This window comes from Cydia amplana, chromosome 24 (assembly GCF_948474715.1).
Source record: "Cydia amplana chromosome 24, ilCydAmpl1.1, whole genome shotgun sequence".
NCBI classification, from domain to species: domain Eukaryota; kingdom Metazoa; phylum Arthropoda; class Insecta; order Lepidoptera; family Tortricidae; genus Cydia; species Cydia amplana.
This window is the reverse complement of record NC_086092.1, coordinates 4320933-4336063: the sequence shown is the minus strand read 5'-3', so window position 1 is coordinate 4336063 and position 15131 is coordinate 4320933. Positions and strand designations below refer to the sequence as shown.

Sequence of the window (15131 nt, the reverse complement as noted above, 5' to 3'; positions counted from 1 at the left end):
TAGTTATAAAATCATAACTAAAGAAGCAAAAATAAAAATAAAAAAATCAATATAAGTACTTACAAACACAAAAAACCGTCAAAAAGCACAGCTAAGAAAATATTTAAAAATTCAAATTCGGAACGGAACGAACGCGTGCGCCGACGCAGGGCCGCGAGTTATCTATAACGGATAACGACGCGTTACCGCAACGAGCGTTACTCAGAGTATAATATGGCGCAGAGTGGTCGCGCTTATATGCCTACAGTTATCAATAGGCAGATTATGGGGCAAAGAGCAGTGATAATTGGGAGTAAAATGGAACGTGTTATCATCCGGGTTTTTTTTGGGGATTTCCCAGATTGGGAGATGTATGTTTTCGGGACACAATTAAATTATGCGTGTTTCTTACTTTCTTATGAATAGGCCAGGGGCCCGTTTCTCAAAAGCTTGTAACTTGTAATACAAGTGGAAGTCCCTTTCTAACAACAGTTTGTAGTGTGAAGTGACATCCGTTTGTATTACACGTTACAAGCTTTTGAAAAACGGGCCCAGGAATTTGATAAATACTTGGTTGTAAAATTTTGGATAAACACGTTTTTAAAAAAATATCGTCACTTAGGTTACCGTAAAATGTGCGTGGTAATTGTGCTGCAACAGTTTTTATACATCAATCATTATAGTAGTGACGGTCTACTTTCAATCGGCTTATACATAACATCAATTATCAACATACATTCCTACCACAATATAATAAATTTTAAAATTATTTAAATTTCTAATTTTGGAATGGAACGCTTTAAGGTACCTATACCTACGAGGGGCGTTCAATAAAAAGTGAGAATGAGTATGTCATATACAACTTTTATTAAATGTTATTTTATTTTTCGACATAGTCACCTTTTAGCATAATACACTTAGTATATCTTTTTTCTAAACTTAAAATTCCATTTCTAAAAAAGGTTTCATCTTGAGTACTTGAAAAATCTTGTATTGCAGCGACTACCGCGTCGTCGTCTTCAAATTTCTTGCCTCTTAGGTATTCCTTCAATCTCGGAAATAGGTAGAAATCACTAGGGGAGAGGTCTGGTGAATACGGAGGATGCTTAAGGATATCGAACCCAGCATCACGTATCGCAGCCATTGCAACGGCGGACTTGTGTGCCCGTGCATTGTCCTGATGGACCAACACAATTTTCGAGAGTTTACCTCGCCGTTTTTCACGGATCTAATTGCGCAATGTTGCTATTTGTTTGGCATATAAAGAGCCCGTAATAGTGGCTCCATGCTCGAGATACTCAATCATTACGACCCCTTTACCATCCCAAAAAACAGAGCCCATGACCTTACCGGCAGATGGGCCCACCTTGAATTTCTTCGGAGTTGGAGATGATGGCCTTTTCCATGTTATAGACTGCAGTTTCGTTTCAGGGTCGTAATGATGGAGCCATGTTTAGTCCATTGTTATAAATCGCGCCAAAAAAACTTTCCGGTCTTGCTGTATCAGGTCCAAAGCTTCTTGACAAATCTCGACTCTAGTTTGTTTTTGCGTGTCAGTAAGCATTCTGGGTACCCAACGCGCTGATACCTTTTTCATACCCAAGGGTTCATGTAAAATATTATGCACGCTCCCCGTTGAAATCTTTACATTTTCAGCAATAAAACGAACCGTGACACGACGATCCGCCAAAACTAAGTTTTCAACTTTTTTCACAATTTCTTCAGTTACTGCTGTAGTAGGGCGTCCGGAGCGGGGGTGATCCATGGTCGATGTTCTTCCACGTCTAAATTCGGCGCACCAACGTGCGACTGTCGAATACGGAGGAGCATTAGACCTTAAAGTGTCCCGTAAATCTAAATTGACTTGGTCCATAGAAAAAAATTTCAAACACAAGTATTTGATAACGGCGCGCAGTTCAATTTTCTCCATTTTCGCTAACGTACTCAATAGCATCGCAAAGAAATCGCCGTATTTTTTTTAAACAAAGAACAGTTCGTTTTTTTTTTCATGGCAATCAGCTAGGTAGATTAGCTTTGTCGGCCAGTATTTACTTTCCTAATATTTAAAGAGTTTGCATCTCATTCTCATTATATATTGAACGCCCCTCGTATATTCCATCGCAGTTTTTTACGGGTTGCCTTACGGAGCAGACCAACACCCAAATTGGCCTTCAACTTGAGTTTAAATGTGCAAGAGCCCTCTTGAATGAAGTAGCCAACTTTTAGTGGAAAAAGATTTAGCAGTCGCTCTGTCTAAAATTAAGCATCTCCGTCAAGATTACAACACAACGCGAGCGTGACGCACAGGCGGCTGACATCATTTAGATATTACAATGTAAGTTTGAATTGGCCTCTATAGGCATCTATGAGGAAGATATCCACAATAGAATAAAACAAAGAATTCTTTATTCTTTGATAGTAAGGGAGACGAATCGAGAATAACTTATGCATTATTGGCATGCACGTGAATTGTGATGACATTGCAAAAGTGGTGTTGCAGTTGATGCAATGCGAATTATTACGAAGGCATTAGATACGGTGTTGATAAGACTTGGTTTAATGATACTTGACTTATTATTATGTGGGCTTTAGACATTTTGTCTGTCTATTCGTATAAATACACTTAAGAGCGGTAAACAGATAAATATGCTTCACTACATAGTATAAAACAAAGTCGCTTCCCGCTGTCTGTCCCTATGTATGCTTAGATCTTTAAAACTACGCAACGGATTATGATGCGGTTTTTTTTAAATAGATAGAGTGATTCAAGAGGAAGGTTTATGTATAATTTGTTAACCCGTGCGAAGCCGGGGCGGGTCGCTAGTAATTTATAAAATAAATTGTATGTTAAAGTAGGTACCATCTCTAAAATACGTAGGCAGTAGGCACTTATTAAAGTTAAGTATAAATATATTCCTTTTATTTATATGTAAATGACTTAAAAACTAATTGTTGCTAATAGTTGCTAAGCGGGCGAGATATTCAAAATGATCTTGACGCGATTTTATTGTTAAGAGTATATTATAAGCGGCTTCCAACGCAGCTGGTGACTGTACTGTACAAATATCTATAAAAACGCGTCTGTCCGTCCGTCCTTCAACTTGAGAAGTCGCGGTTCGACGAACTGTACGGACAGACGGCGGAAAAAGTGCACGTGTACTTGCAATATCCATATATACTAATATTATAAATGCGAAAGTGTGTCTGTCTGTCTGTTACCTATTCACGCTTAACCGCTGAGCCGATTTAGTTGAAATTTGGTATGGAGATAGTTTCAGTCCCGAGGAGACATAGGGTAGTTTTTATCTGAGAATTCACCCCTTAAGGGGGAGAAAAAGGGGGTGGAAATTTGTATGGGCAATCAATAACCGCTGAAGCGATTTAGTTGAAATGTGGTATGGAGAAAGTTTAATTCCCGGGGAAGGAGATAGCGTAGTTTTTATCCCAAAAATCTCCCTTTAAGGGGGGTGGATGTTTGTATGGGGAATTGTTAAAAGCAGATTGGGTAAAAATAAGCTACCCAAATTACTAACTCCACGCAGACGAAGTCGCGGGCAAAAGCTAGTTGGACTATAACCGCGAAAATCCAAGTACGCAAATTGCGGGCATTTTTCTCTGTCACACTAATTACGCCTTCATTGGAGTAAAAGATCTACATCGAATTGTGTAAAAAAAATTCTGTTATGTTAATATCCAGAGATTCCAGAGTGAGAGGGATGGAAATGGGGACTACGTTTGTATGAACAAGCGGTCGTCCCCTTTCCTCTTAATTTAATTACTCATTTCGGCGTTTTCCAACCCGCATCTTTTAAAATATACGGGTTCAGTTTTCGCCATTTTGGCTACGGAACCCTAATAAATTATATCACCACATAGTATAAAAAAACAAAGTCGCTTCCCGCTGTCTATCTGTCCCTATGTATGCTTACATCTTTAAAGCTACGCAACGGATTTTGATGCGTTTTAAATTTGATGCGATTCAAGAGGAAGGTTTGTGTATAATTTGTTAAGAGCCAACAGGAGTGGTCATTTCTCCATACAAACGTACTCGACTGTTTGCTCCGTGGGTTTTGAAGTTAGAGCAATGATTTTTCAACACAGATTAATATTGTCAATATCTGTGTCGGACCGTTTTGCTTTTTTTGATATTTTTGTTTTTTAAGGCGCTAGAGCCCTTCAAAAATGGCCAAAATGACCTAATTGACTATGCCGCAATGAGAGGCGTGCTATTCAAAACTGACATCAATTAGTCAAAAAAGCAAAACGGTCCGACACAGATAATGTCATAATCATTTAGATTTCCAAATTTGGTTACGATTGGTTAAGTTTTGGAGGAGGAAACAGTCGAGTACGAAACCTCGATTTTTGAGATTTTTACGCAGGATTTTTCGCCTTGTCCTTATCGCACTAGTTTTAGGAGCCGCTTCCGTTAGCGAGATGGGTATATTTACCTAAAATATTTAAATCTTAGCTCCTGTTGGCTCTTAACCCGTGCGAAGCCGGGGCGGGTCGCTAGTTAGGTATAAACTGTAGACGAAATCATAAAGTATCGTAATTCGCGATCATATATCGGCAGAACGTGATATTCAACGGTTCCGTGAACCCTATGTTATGGACATATGATGCGCTTATTATATGCGTTATATTAAGTATACATTATTAAACGTGTAGTGTAAAATGATACAGGCTAGGCGAAAATGAACCTTAAGTTCATGTGATAATGCTGATGCGCCGTTATTTTTCTTACTTGAGCATTTCTTTGAAAAAAACTTTTTTAATGGGTTTTTTTTTCGTAATTGCTCATATGTTTATGTTGTCACTCAGAATCACGAGCTCTTTCCATCTCAACAGAGAAAGAAAATGTCTCAAAAAATTCCATACACTTTTCGAAAAGTCCTTTATGTTACCGCCATACGAAATATTTATAAGGAATTATGTTTTTTACCCCTTTCGGATCGCAAGAGCACGTAATTCTCTGAGTAGAAATAACAAAAATTACAGAAATCTTCAATCACATTTAAAAAGAGAGGCATTTTTTTAAGAAATTCTCTCCTAGTAGGTACAGGTACCTACATTATTATAACCTGTTCCTACTTTTCCTAGCTCCACAAAAGTAACGTCCACGTTTGCTAATGTTGCCATATAGGCGCCTAATCGGATTTTTTTGAGAAAATACAAATGAAACAAGAGACTGATGATCTGCCGGACGATATCGGCCTGTCATTGTCAGTTAGAACAAAAAGTTGACAGTTCCTGAGGAGCTGTCAGCTTTTTGTTCTAACTGACAGGCCGATATCGTCCGGCAGACTGATCATCAGTGGGGCCCCTTTAGATATACTTAACGATGAACCCACATGTTTTCCTAAACTAGAGTCTGTGCGGAAAGGGAAGAGTCGTGGAATGTATGGGGCCCAATACAATCCACGACTCTTCTCTTTCCGCACGGACTCTAGCATTCGTTCCCGGTTTTGTATGTAATATAATGCACACTGTGCAATAATCGATCTTCGAGCAAATTGTCTCATTATGTGATTTGTTGAACCAGTAGCGAATCAAAACAAAATTAATAGGCCAATAAGGAAATTATACTCTGATTAACATCATGGCCATCATGGGTTTTCATTCGTTTGTAACTCTTAATAATTACACCAGTGTAAGCGTGACTATAGGCACAGAATAAATAATAGTACTAGGTACAGAAGACTCACTCTCTAACAAAACGCGTCTGTTACGATCAGCACAGATATGGCCGCTAGGTGGCGACAGCGTGCAGCGCCACGCGCGGCTTATGGCTAGCCACCAAAATTGGTGTGGAACGGATGTACTTGTAGCTACCTGTAGCAAAGCGACGAAATCGCGGAGTGAGCCACGCCTGCTATAGGTAGATAGATAGATAGAATACTTAGGTGCTCTCTATTGGCACACCTCAGTAAAAAGATAGGTACAAAAGAAAATAACAATTGATTCAATGTAGAGGCTGACAACAGGCGATCTTATCTAAAGAGCGATCTCTTCCAGACAATCTATAGGCATGCAAGTTGTGGACAGTTTCCAAAAACTTTTCGAAAATATTCAGCAAAATGTCGTAGGAAACCAAGAAAAGATTCGTTTTGGAAATCGACATTTTCGATTCCCATACATCATAATATGAGAAATTTCCGAATTAAACTAATACACCAACACTTTACAGGATGGCCCAAATATCCGGGTACCTTACGTTGAATTTTTTTAATGGGTATTTTGTTGATAATTTTAACAAAGCTTTGCGTTTGAGTATCAAATAATATGTTGAAGATAATATGTATTGTTTCAGTTTTAATTTTTAATGACATTTTGTGTAAGACAATTGTAGTAAGAAAAATTCCTAAGAGGGGTAAAGTTATACTGGTTCAAAGCGAAACAACCTAGACTAGAATACACTATGTATTATCATAATTTAGTATAATGACATTAATTAATATCGTCATTGATGTGTCCCTAGTGCATAATTGTGGTAATGCACATGTAGTTAATGTTGCATTTTGTGTAATGGACTGATGGGTATAATTTTGAATTGTATGTGAAATGCATGCAGTACCACCAGGGCAGTGGTTTTTACAAACGTAGATAAGAAAATATCAAATTAAAATATTGCTCTACCCTAGCATAAAATTACAAAATGAGGTACATAACTTTAAATTTCTGGGTGCATAATATTTTTTGGAGAGTTCTGGCCTCTGGCACCTACCATTTTTAGGTATTTTTTTAGAGAAAGTTTTATTAAACTTTGACTTTTTTTGAAGTTAAGATCCGTGACGTGTAAGGACTGTAAGGGCAAATTTTACTCCCTTTTTCTTTTTACGTCTTTGAACTTTCTTTTTATCATCCCTAACATTAACTTAAAAACTCACCGAAGGAAGCATCGAGAAGATCCAAGTACCACGAAGGATGAAACCCACCCCAAGACTGAAGCTGTAGCGCCCAACCGCCATTTTATATTAAAAAGAACTAAAACATTTAAACGCGGAACACGGAAGGATCTGTTTTTCTTCCAATTTAAAACTTCTTACTCATATCAGTCGGAAGCCGGTCATGAAATGTGAACCTTAATTAAACGGTGAATAGAGTTCTTTTTGCGATGTACTAATTTAAAGGCATCTGACGTTTAAAAGACGGAAAGATGCGTTTTTATTCTAGTTTCAAATTGATGTCTTACTCATATCATCCTGTTAATTTACTTTAAATATGAACCTTATCTAGTAACTTACAGAGTTGATTTTGAAATGTTTTGATTGACTTAGTTACGACGCGACGTTTAAAAGTTAAACGGTAAACGAACGCTTCATTGGACAAATTGTTTCGCGCCCTTTTGTTTAGTTGTAAACAAACTTAATTTTACCGTTAAAAAGAGATTCGTTTCAAACAATTGCACTTAAGTTTTTATTTTTTCGCATGCTATGTTAATTTTGTTGTGTTATTTTGTGACAAAGGTAAGTTTTCCGTTAATAATGTGGATTTATCCAAAGAAGTTGATATAGATAGGGATTTGATTAACTGTAATAGTAACTTGGTAATTCATATTGTATGTTTTTGCATAGATTAGCGTTTCCTTACGGAAGAAAGTTCTGTCTTAGAATTATTTACTTTGTGGTTCTGATTGTGTCTGCTTGTTCCTTAGGTGTAATGTAAATTAAATAAGTTTTGAACGTGAATTATTTACATAAATTTCATGTAAGTGTCCATTATAATCTTACGCTATTAGAGCGTTTTCCAAAAAAAAAAAAATACAATTCATTCATGTCTTCAAAATATTGACTTCTTGGGCTCATTTTACTCAGAATCATTTGTACATTCACGCCTTATACATGAAAAAATGTGTCCCAAGATTTACTTTCCAGATCGTCACATTTTTGTATGAATAATTTTTTTATTTGTATGAATGTAAAAATATTTTTTCATACAAAATTTTGGGACCCATTTCTTTACGTATGAGGCGTAAATGTACAAATGATTCTGAGTAAAATTAGCCCAAGAAGTCAATGTTTTTTTTGGAAAACGCTCATTAATTTCTGTAGGTACCTGTGGTTTTTCCTGCAGAATGGAAATACATAAGCGGATTTGTAATATGTTTTTCTACTCCAGCACTTAAATGTGTCAATTAAATGACTGACAGTGATATCTAAAGCAATGTCATTTGAATGATTTGTCTATAGGCTCATAAGATGACTGCTAGCAGTCATCTTATGAGTATAATACAACTGCTTTATTTTTTTTAAAGATACAAGTTCCGATCATCTTGATTGAAAGAGGTATGTTTTCATTTACAATAATAACTCTTTTTTTTTAAATAATAACTCTTTTTTTTTTAAATAATAACTCATTTTTTTTTAAATAATAACTCTTTTTTTTAATAATAACTCTTTTTTTTTAATAATAAGTTATTTTTTTTTTTTTTGCAGCTGTCATAGAAAAAGTAATGTATGCAACAGCTCATAATTGGTTCTTAAAATTCTCGGGTCTTTTTTTACAAAACTCGACTACGTCTCGTTTTGTAACTTCGACCCTTGAATTTTAAGAACCCTTATTATATCACTGTTGCATAAACTACTAATGTAGGTATGTATGTATGTATAAACTCTTTATTGTACAAAACATAAATTTATAGCACCGGATAGGCAGTACAAAGGCGAACCTTACCTAGTACCTTTAAGGGATTTGGAACACTTTTTGGAGTTTCTTACCGGAAAGGCAATAAACTGAATCCTTTTACTACTTAAACCTCCACTGTCCGTCTATTTGTCAGCGGGCTGTATCTCAAGAACCGTAATAGACAATTTAAAAAATCACAGTGTGTGAAAAAAAAACAATGGCAGATGAAATTATGCTCTGGCGTGGCTATCTATTGGCGTTATATATTTACAATGTTCCGAGTCGTGATAAATATTAATTAAAACGATTTCTTACACTGATAACAATTGTTTACATTCTACCAGCCAATCGCGCAAGAATGTGTCATAATGGCTATAATGGCCCCTATGATTTTAAATGTGACCCAATAGGCGGCATGCCAGGTGGCAAGTGCCAAGAGGGGTTCCACAATGCGTCACGACAAGATTTGGCATTTGGCTTTCCGGATGCTTGAGAAGATGGGCTTTAGTTTTTTTGCCGGTCCCATATTGGGATACCCTCCTCCAATTGAAGGGGGATTTAAATCTCGGGGCAGAGGTGTAGGGTTGGCGCCGGTGTAACTTTATTTGACGTTTATAAGCGCATTGTATATGTCTACTTGAATAAACTATCTTTTATCTTATCTTTATCTTTACAGTTCCGTACCCAAAGGGTACAAACGGGACCCTATTACTAAGACTCCGCTGTCCGTCTGTCTGTCTGTCATCAGGCTGTATCTCATGATAGTTAGACAGTTGAAATTTTCACAGACGATGTATTTTTGTTGCCGCTATAACAACAAATACTAAAACAGAATAAAATAAATGTTTAAGTGGGGTGCCCATGCAACAAACGTGATTTATTTGCCGTTTTTTGCGTAATGGTACGGAACCCTTCGTGCGCGAGTCCGACTCGCACTTGGCCGGTTTTTAACAATTATGGTCTGGATGCGAGTCCTTTAAGCCAAAAATATGGGGTTTAGGTTATGGAGCATTCTATGAACCTATTACCGCTGTCTATTAACGCGAATTTTATGAAGATTTGCAAATGGTCAAAAATATGTCCAAAGAAATAAAATGGCTTAAGAGGTCGATAGTCCATATCAAACATACTAAGTCTAATAGTGCATAGTTAGGTAAGCTATTATAGTTACGTCGTCTGCATTATTTCTAGAATAACAGCCCACTTTTAAACCTCGCTATCGATCGGCCCACATCTCCGCAGGGACGGCCATTTACTATCATTAGTGTAGTTTAGTGGACATTATTCGCTTACACAATATAAAATATTCATAAGGTCGTGCTCGCGCACTTCGGGTTCCGTACCATTACGCAAAAAACGGCAATAAATCAAGTTTAAATCAATGATATTATATAACCATAGATATATAGGTTATAATCGTACTTGAGGAGCACAAAAAATACTTCCATATTTATCGAATCGAAATCTGTTATTTTTGATTAATTTTCTCATTCCATCCCTCTTTGTCACACTCGTTGTTAAACATAAGGTCGTCTCTTTCTCTTTCGGTGTGCGGGAGCTCGTTAGCACGTGCACATTTCTCGCTTGTCCAGCCGCGACTAAAGGCAACTTGTCCAATTTGTCACAAGGTAAGCGTTTTGGAACGCCTATAACCTATCTTGAGTTATAAATCATTGATTTAAATATTTATTTTATTCTGTTTTTTAGGTATTTGTTGTTATCGCGGCAACAGAAATACATCATCTGTGAAAATTTCAAACCTGCCTCCGTATTCTTATTACAAATTGCACCCAAACATATTACAATACACGTGTCCACGTGTGTGGTATCAAATGAAAGCTGATTGAATATCCTACACGTGTTTGTACAGGAGTAAAGACCGCGACATAATCAGATATAAAAGTGATGACAACTATCAAATACTCTAATTTAAAGCTCATTTCCATAAATCGGCCCGGCGGACTACTAATAATTAGGGGCAGTAAAAAAAGATATCCATGAACTGAAATCTTGATAAAGTCATTTATTTACAATCATAAGAACATAATAACTATTAATAAAATAAAAACTTATGAATAAAAAATTTGGCCTAGGTCGTGGTCGCTCGGTAGGGTACCCAGAAGGCTGGCCGCATTGCCCCGCTGGGTGGCAATGCTGATCCGCTGGGCAAAATATTGGCCAGCCCTCTGGTCACCAAAGTAAAAAGTTCAATATGGGTAAAGGCGCCCACTGATTAACAATCCGCCGGAAGATATCAGCCTGTCAGAACAAAAAGTCGTCAGTTCCGAACAACTGACAGGCCGATATCGTCCGGCGGACAGTTAATCAGTGGGCCCCTTTAGACCAGGATATAAAATACGTTGGGAAGACCGTCAGCGGGCAAGAACCTTGGTATTTGCATCCGCAAGTTGCTCAGACAGACACGGTCAGAAAGGAAAAGGTCTCTCCTGCCCCACCGAGACCTTCTGTAAGTGGAATAATGTGAACAAACCAGGGATGTTGCGGATGCAGATTTTTTGACATCCGCGGATGCGGATGCGGATGCGGATATTTAAAGGCTCACATCCGCGGATGCGGATGCGGATGCGGATGTCAAGATTAGGTACTTAGAAAACGTCAAATATTACATTTTTAGTATTTTTTAATTAAAAAAACCGAAACGTTTAGTATTTGAGCAAGAATATAGGTGAGCGTTTTCCAAAAAAAGTGTACATGTCATTCATGTCTTCAAAATATTGACTTCTTGGGCTCATTTTACTCAGAATCATTTGTACATTCACGCCTCATACATGAAAAAAAGTGTCCCAAAATGTTGTATGAAAAAAATTTTTTCCAGTACGTCACGTTCATACAAATAAAAACAATTTCATACAAGAATGTGACGATCAGGAAAGGAAATTTTTGGACACATTTTTTTATGTATGAGGCGTGAATGTACAAATGATTCTGAGTAAAATGAGCCCAAGAAGTCAATATTTTGAAGACATGAATGAAATGTCCACTTTTTTTGGAAAACGCTCAGGTGCGTTATATTTAAATATCTGGGTGACCGAGCTTCGCTCGGAAAACATATAAAAACTCGAAAATGCGCGTTTTCCCTGAGATAAGACCTAGCTAGATCGATTTTTCGCCCCCGAAAACCCCCATATAGCAAATTTCATCGAAATCGTTAGAGCCGTTTCCGAGATCCCCGAAATGTATATATAAATAAACAAGAATTGCTCGTTTAAAGGTATTAGATAGATAGATAAACAGCAACTTCGCCGACTTTTCTGGATCTAGCTAGACGATTTCCTTATAGGTAATGACGAAATTACCTAGCACTTACGCCGCCGCTAAGACGTTCCTATACCGACTTGTTCGACATCCGCATCCGCATAAGCTCCGCATCGATTTTATGCGGATGCGGATGCGGATGCGGATGTTGAAAATAATGCGGAAGTTCCGCGGTTGCGGATGCGGATGCGGATGTTCGCAACATCCCTGGAACAAACGTAAGAGTAGCGACGAGAGCTTGTAGACGGTCTTACCTTATAGACGCTATTTTCAATATTTACCTTATAGTTAAAAAAAATTGGCTACATCCTATGGAGAACACGAGCATATGTAAAGTCAGCAGCAATAGTTGCTTAGCGGGCAAGGTGTTCAAAATGATCTTGACGCGACTTTATTGTTAAGAGAATGAGAGCGCGCAAAGTTTTGAACACCTCGCCCGCTTAGCAACTTCTGCGAATAATCCAGTTTAATAACTTCAATATAATACAGTACTGGTATCCAGCCAATTTTTCCGACGCGTCACAGTACACAGATAACGCAGTACGACTCAAGGCCGGGCCCCATTTATCCGGCTAGTCATTATATCGTAAATTAGTTGCTGACCTACGACACGCCCACGTGATGTGACGTCATCGTTTTATTCTGTTTTACAGTAATAGTTAGACGTGTTGTAATCTTTTGCCTGATATACAGGACAATTCGAATGTACACTGACATCAGACTGATATCTGAATGATCTCATTTAGTTATCGTGCGCTCGAATCGTTCTTTGGTTCCAACTGTTCCAAGAATATATTATTGAGACCTGGGATATAAACCCACGAACACAAGTCCACCACGACATCACTAGCGCTCTTTTTAAGGGACCCACTAATTATCAGTTCGCCGGACGACATCGGCCTGTCAGTTAGTGCAAGGCCTGAGTGGACGCTCGAAGCGGAGCGTTCGGCGGGGCGTGCAGCGTGGCGTCGGGCTCACAAGTAATTTGAGCAGCGTGCACTAAGGCCGCTACTATACGTTTGCATTTGTTTAACATGCACGCCTCACGCCCCGCCCCGCTGCACGCCCAACTCGAGCGTCCACTCAGGCTCAGGCCTTACACATAGAACAAAAAGTTATCAGCTCCGAACAACTGACAAGCTGATATCGTCCGGCGGACTGATAATCAGTGGGCCCCTTTAGCGTTACAGGGAATGTATTTGAGTTATAATGAATCATTATTGTAACACAAATACGTGTGATACAAAAAAAAAACAATGAGTAACAGTTACGTGTATATGCATGTCTGCATTTCTGTCTGTCACAGCGTATTTATAACGTGGCCGAAATAGAAGCGCCCGTAATCAGGGCTATTTATAGTGGACGTGGAACCACGCGGCATTTGGCGGGTTAACGTTAACCTAGGCGACCATTTTAATCTTTACGTTACGCCCAAGATACACATGTAAGCTTTACTTACGTAAGTAGGGACACAGTTATACTACAGAATGAGAGATGGATATCGTTATCTCATTCTAACAAATAGCTTTGTCCTTACTTACGTAAGTAAAACTTACAAGTGGAGTTTACCGTCAGTCCATTAATGAACGGTAAAAAAATTAAATACTTTTTTTTAAGAAAGGGGCATTCGTGAAGTGATAAAGCTAAGAAGTCGATATTTGGCATGATAACGATTCATAAATTAGCTTTTAATTCAATGGTTTGTAAATTATACTACAGAATGAGAAATAATAGTTATTTACGATACGTAAAATAGATAATTCGCAACGAGTGGCGAATTTTATAACACGACCGAAGGGAGTGTTTTAAATCGAAACGAGTTACCTATCCTATTATAGATATACGTGCGGTGCGGGTATCGTACAACGTTTTACAGTACATATGGCCCTTAAAATTTTTGTCGTACGTAGTTACGTAATGTGCTTATTATAACACCGTGCCGTAATGTAGAACCAGATGTACAGTTAGCAGCAGAAGTTGCTGAGCGAGCGAGCTGTTCAAAATGATCTTGACGCGACTTTATTATTAAGAGAATAAGAGCGTGTCAAGGTAATTTTGAACACCTCGCCCGCTCAGCAACTTCTGCTGCTGACTGCACTCTAAATTCTAAATCATTATATGCCCTGATATGAAGACTCGCATTCGTATCAGCCACGTGATAAAGAAAACCAAAAGCCTTAAAACAAACTAATTAATCCATACTAATATTAGTCTGTCTGTCTGTTACCTCTTCACGCTTAAACAGCTGAACCGATTTAGTTGAAATTTGGTATAGGGGTAGTTTGACTCCCGGGGAAGGACATAGGATACTTTTTATCTTAGAACTCACCCCTTAAGGGGGTGAAAAGGGGGTGGAAATTTGTATGGACAATCAATAACCGCTGAACCAATTTCGATGAATTTTGTTATGCGGATAGTTTAAGCTGTGGGGAAGAAAGAAATCATCCCTTAAGGGTGTAAAAAATGGGATGAAAATTTATAAAGTGGACCAATTTGGGGATGAAAAAATGGATGAACAAAAAAGCAGATTTTGTTTAAAAAGTAAGGTACCCAAATTACTTATTCCACGCAGACGAAGTCGCGGGCAAAAGCTAGTAATTAATAAATCGATATAAGATCGAGTTTATGCGTCTATTGTTGTTGTCTTATCGGGCGACGTGCGGTCAAGGCTAACACATTATGTATGTATTGTTATTGTTACAAGTCCGTGTTACATAAGGCCCAATACACTTGTAAGTTTCACTTACGTAAGTAGGGACACATATATCTGCTATACTACAGAGTGAGAGATGAATATCGTTATCTCATTCTAACAAATAGCTTTGTCCCTACTTACGTAAGTAAAACTTACAAGTGTATCTCGGGCCTAAAGGGCCTGATTACCAGTCCGCCGGACGATATCGGCCTGTCAGTTGTTCGGAACTGTCAACTTTTTGTTCTAACTGACAGGCCGATATCGTCCGGCGGACTGTTTATCAGTGGGCCCCTTTACTTCAAGATTTAGGAATAGTTTTTTCTCTTAAATGTGTTTAATACTACTTAATTTGAGGGCTAGTAACGTAACAAGTTAACAAACTTTCAGGCATTCAAAACCTTTTAATCTGAAGAATTTATTAAAAGGCAACAGGAGTGGTCATTTCTCCATACAAACGTACTCGACTGTTTCCTCCGTGGGTTTTGAAGCTAGAGCAATGATTTATTCAACACAAATTATTATTATTAATATCTGTGTCGGACTGTTTTGCTTT

The 15131-nt window shown here is 38.0% G+C and overlaps 2 protein-coding genes across 2 annotated transcripts in view; one reads left to right on the top strand and one right to left on the bottom strand.

Moving 5' to 3' along the window:
• The window catches only part of LOC134659156 (GILT-like protein 2), a 186962-nt gene extending 178140 nt beyond the window's left edge, over positions 1-8822 (top strand). Inside the window, exon 6 of the mRNA XM_063514785.1 lies at positions 8811-8822. The gene's annotated coding sequence lies outside the window, so the exon portion shown is untranslated. The remainder of the gene's footprint in view (positions 1-8810) is intronic.
• LOC134659132 (zinc transporter foi) overlaps positions 1-15131 on the bottom strand; it is a 52031-nt gene that overhangs the window by 32801 nt on the left and 4099 nt on the right. The window lies entirely within an intron of this gene.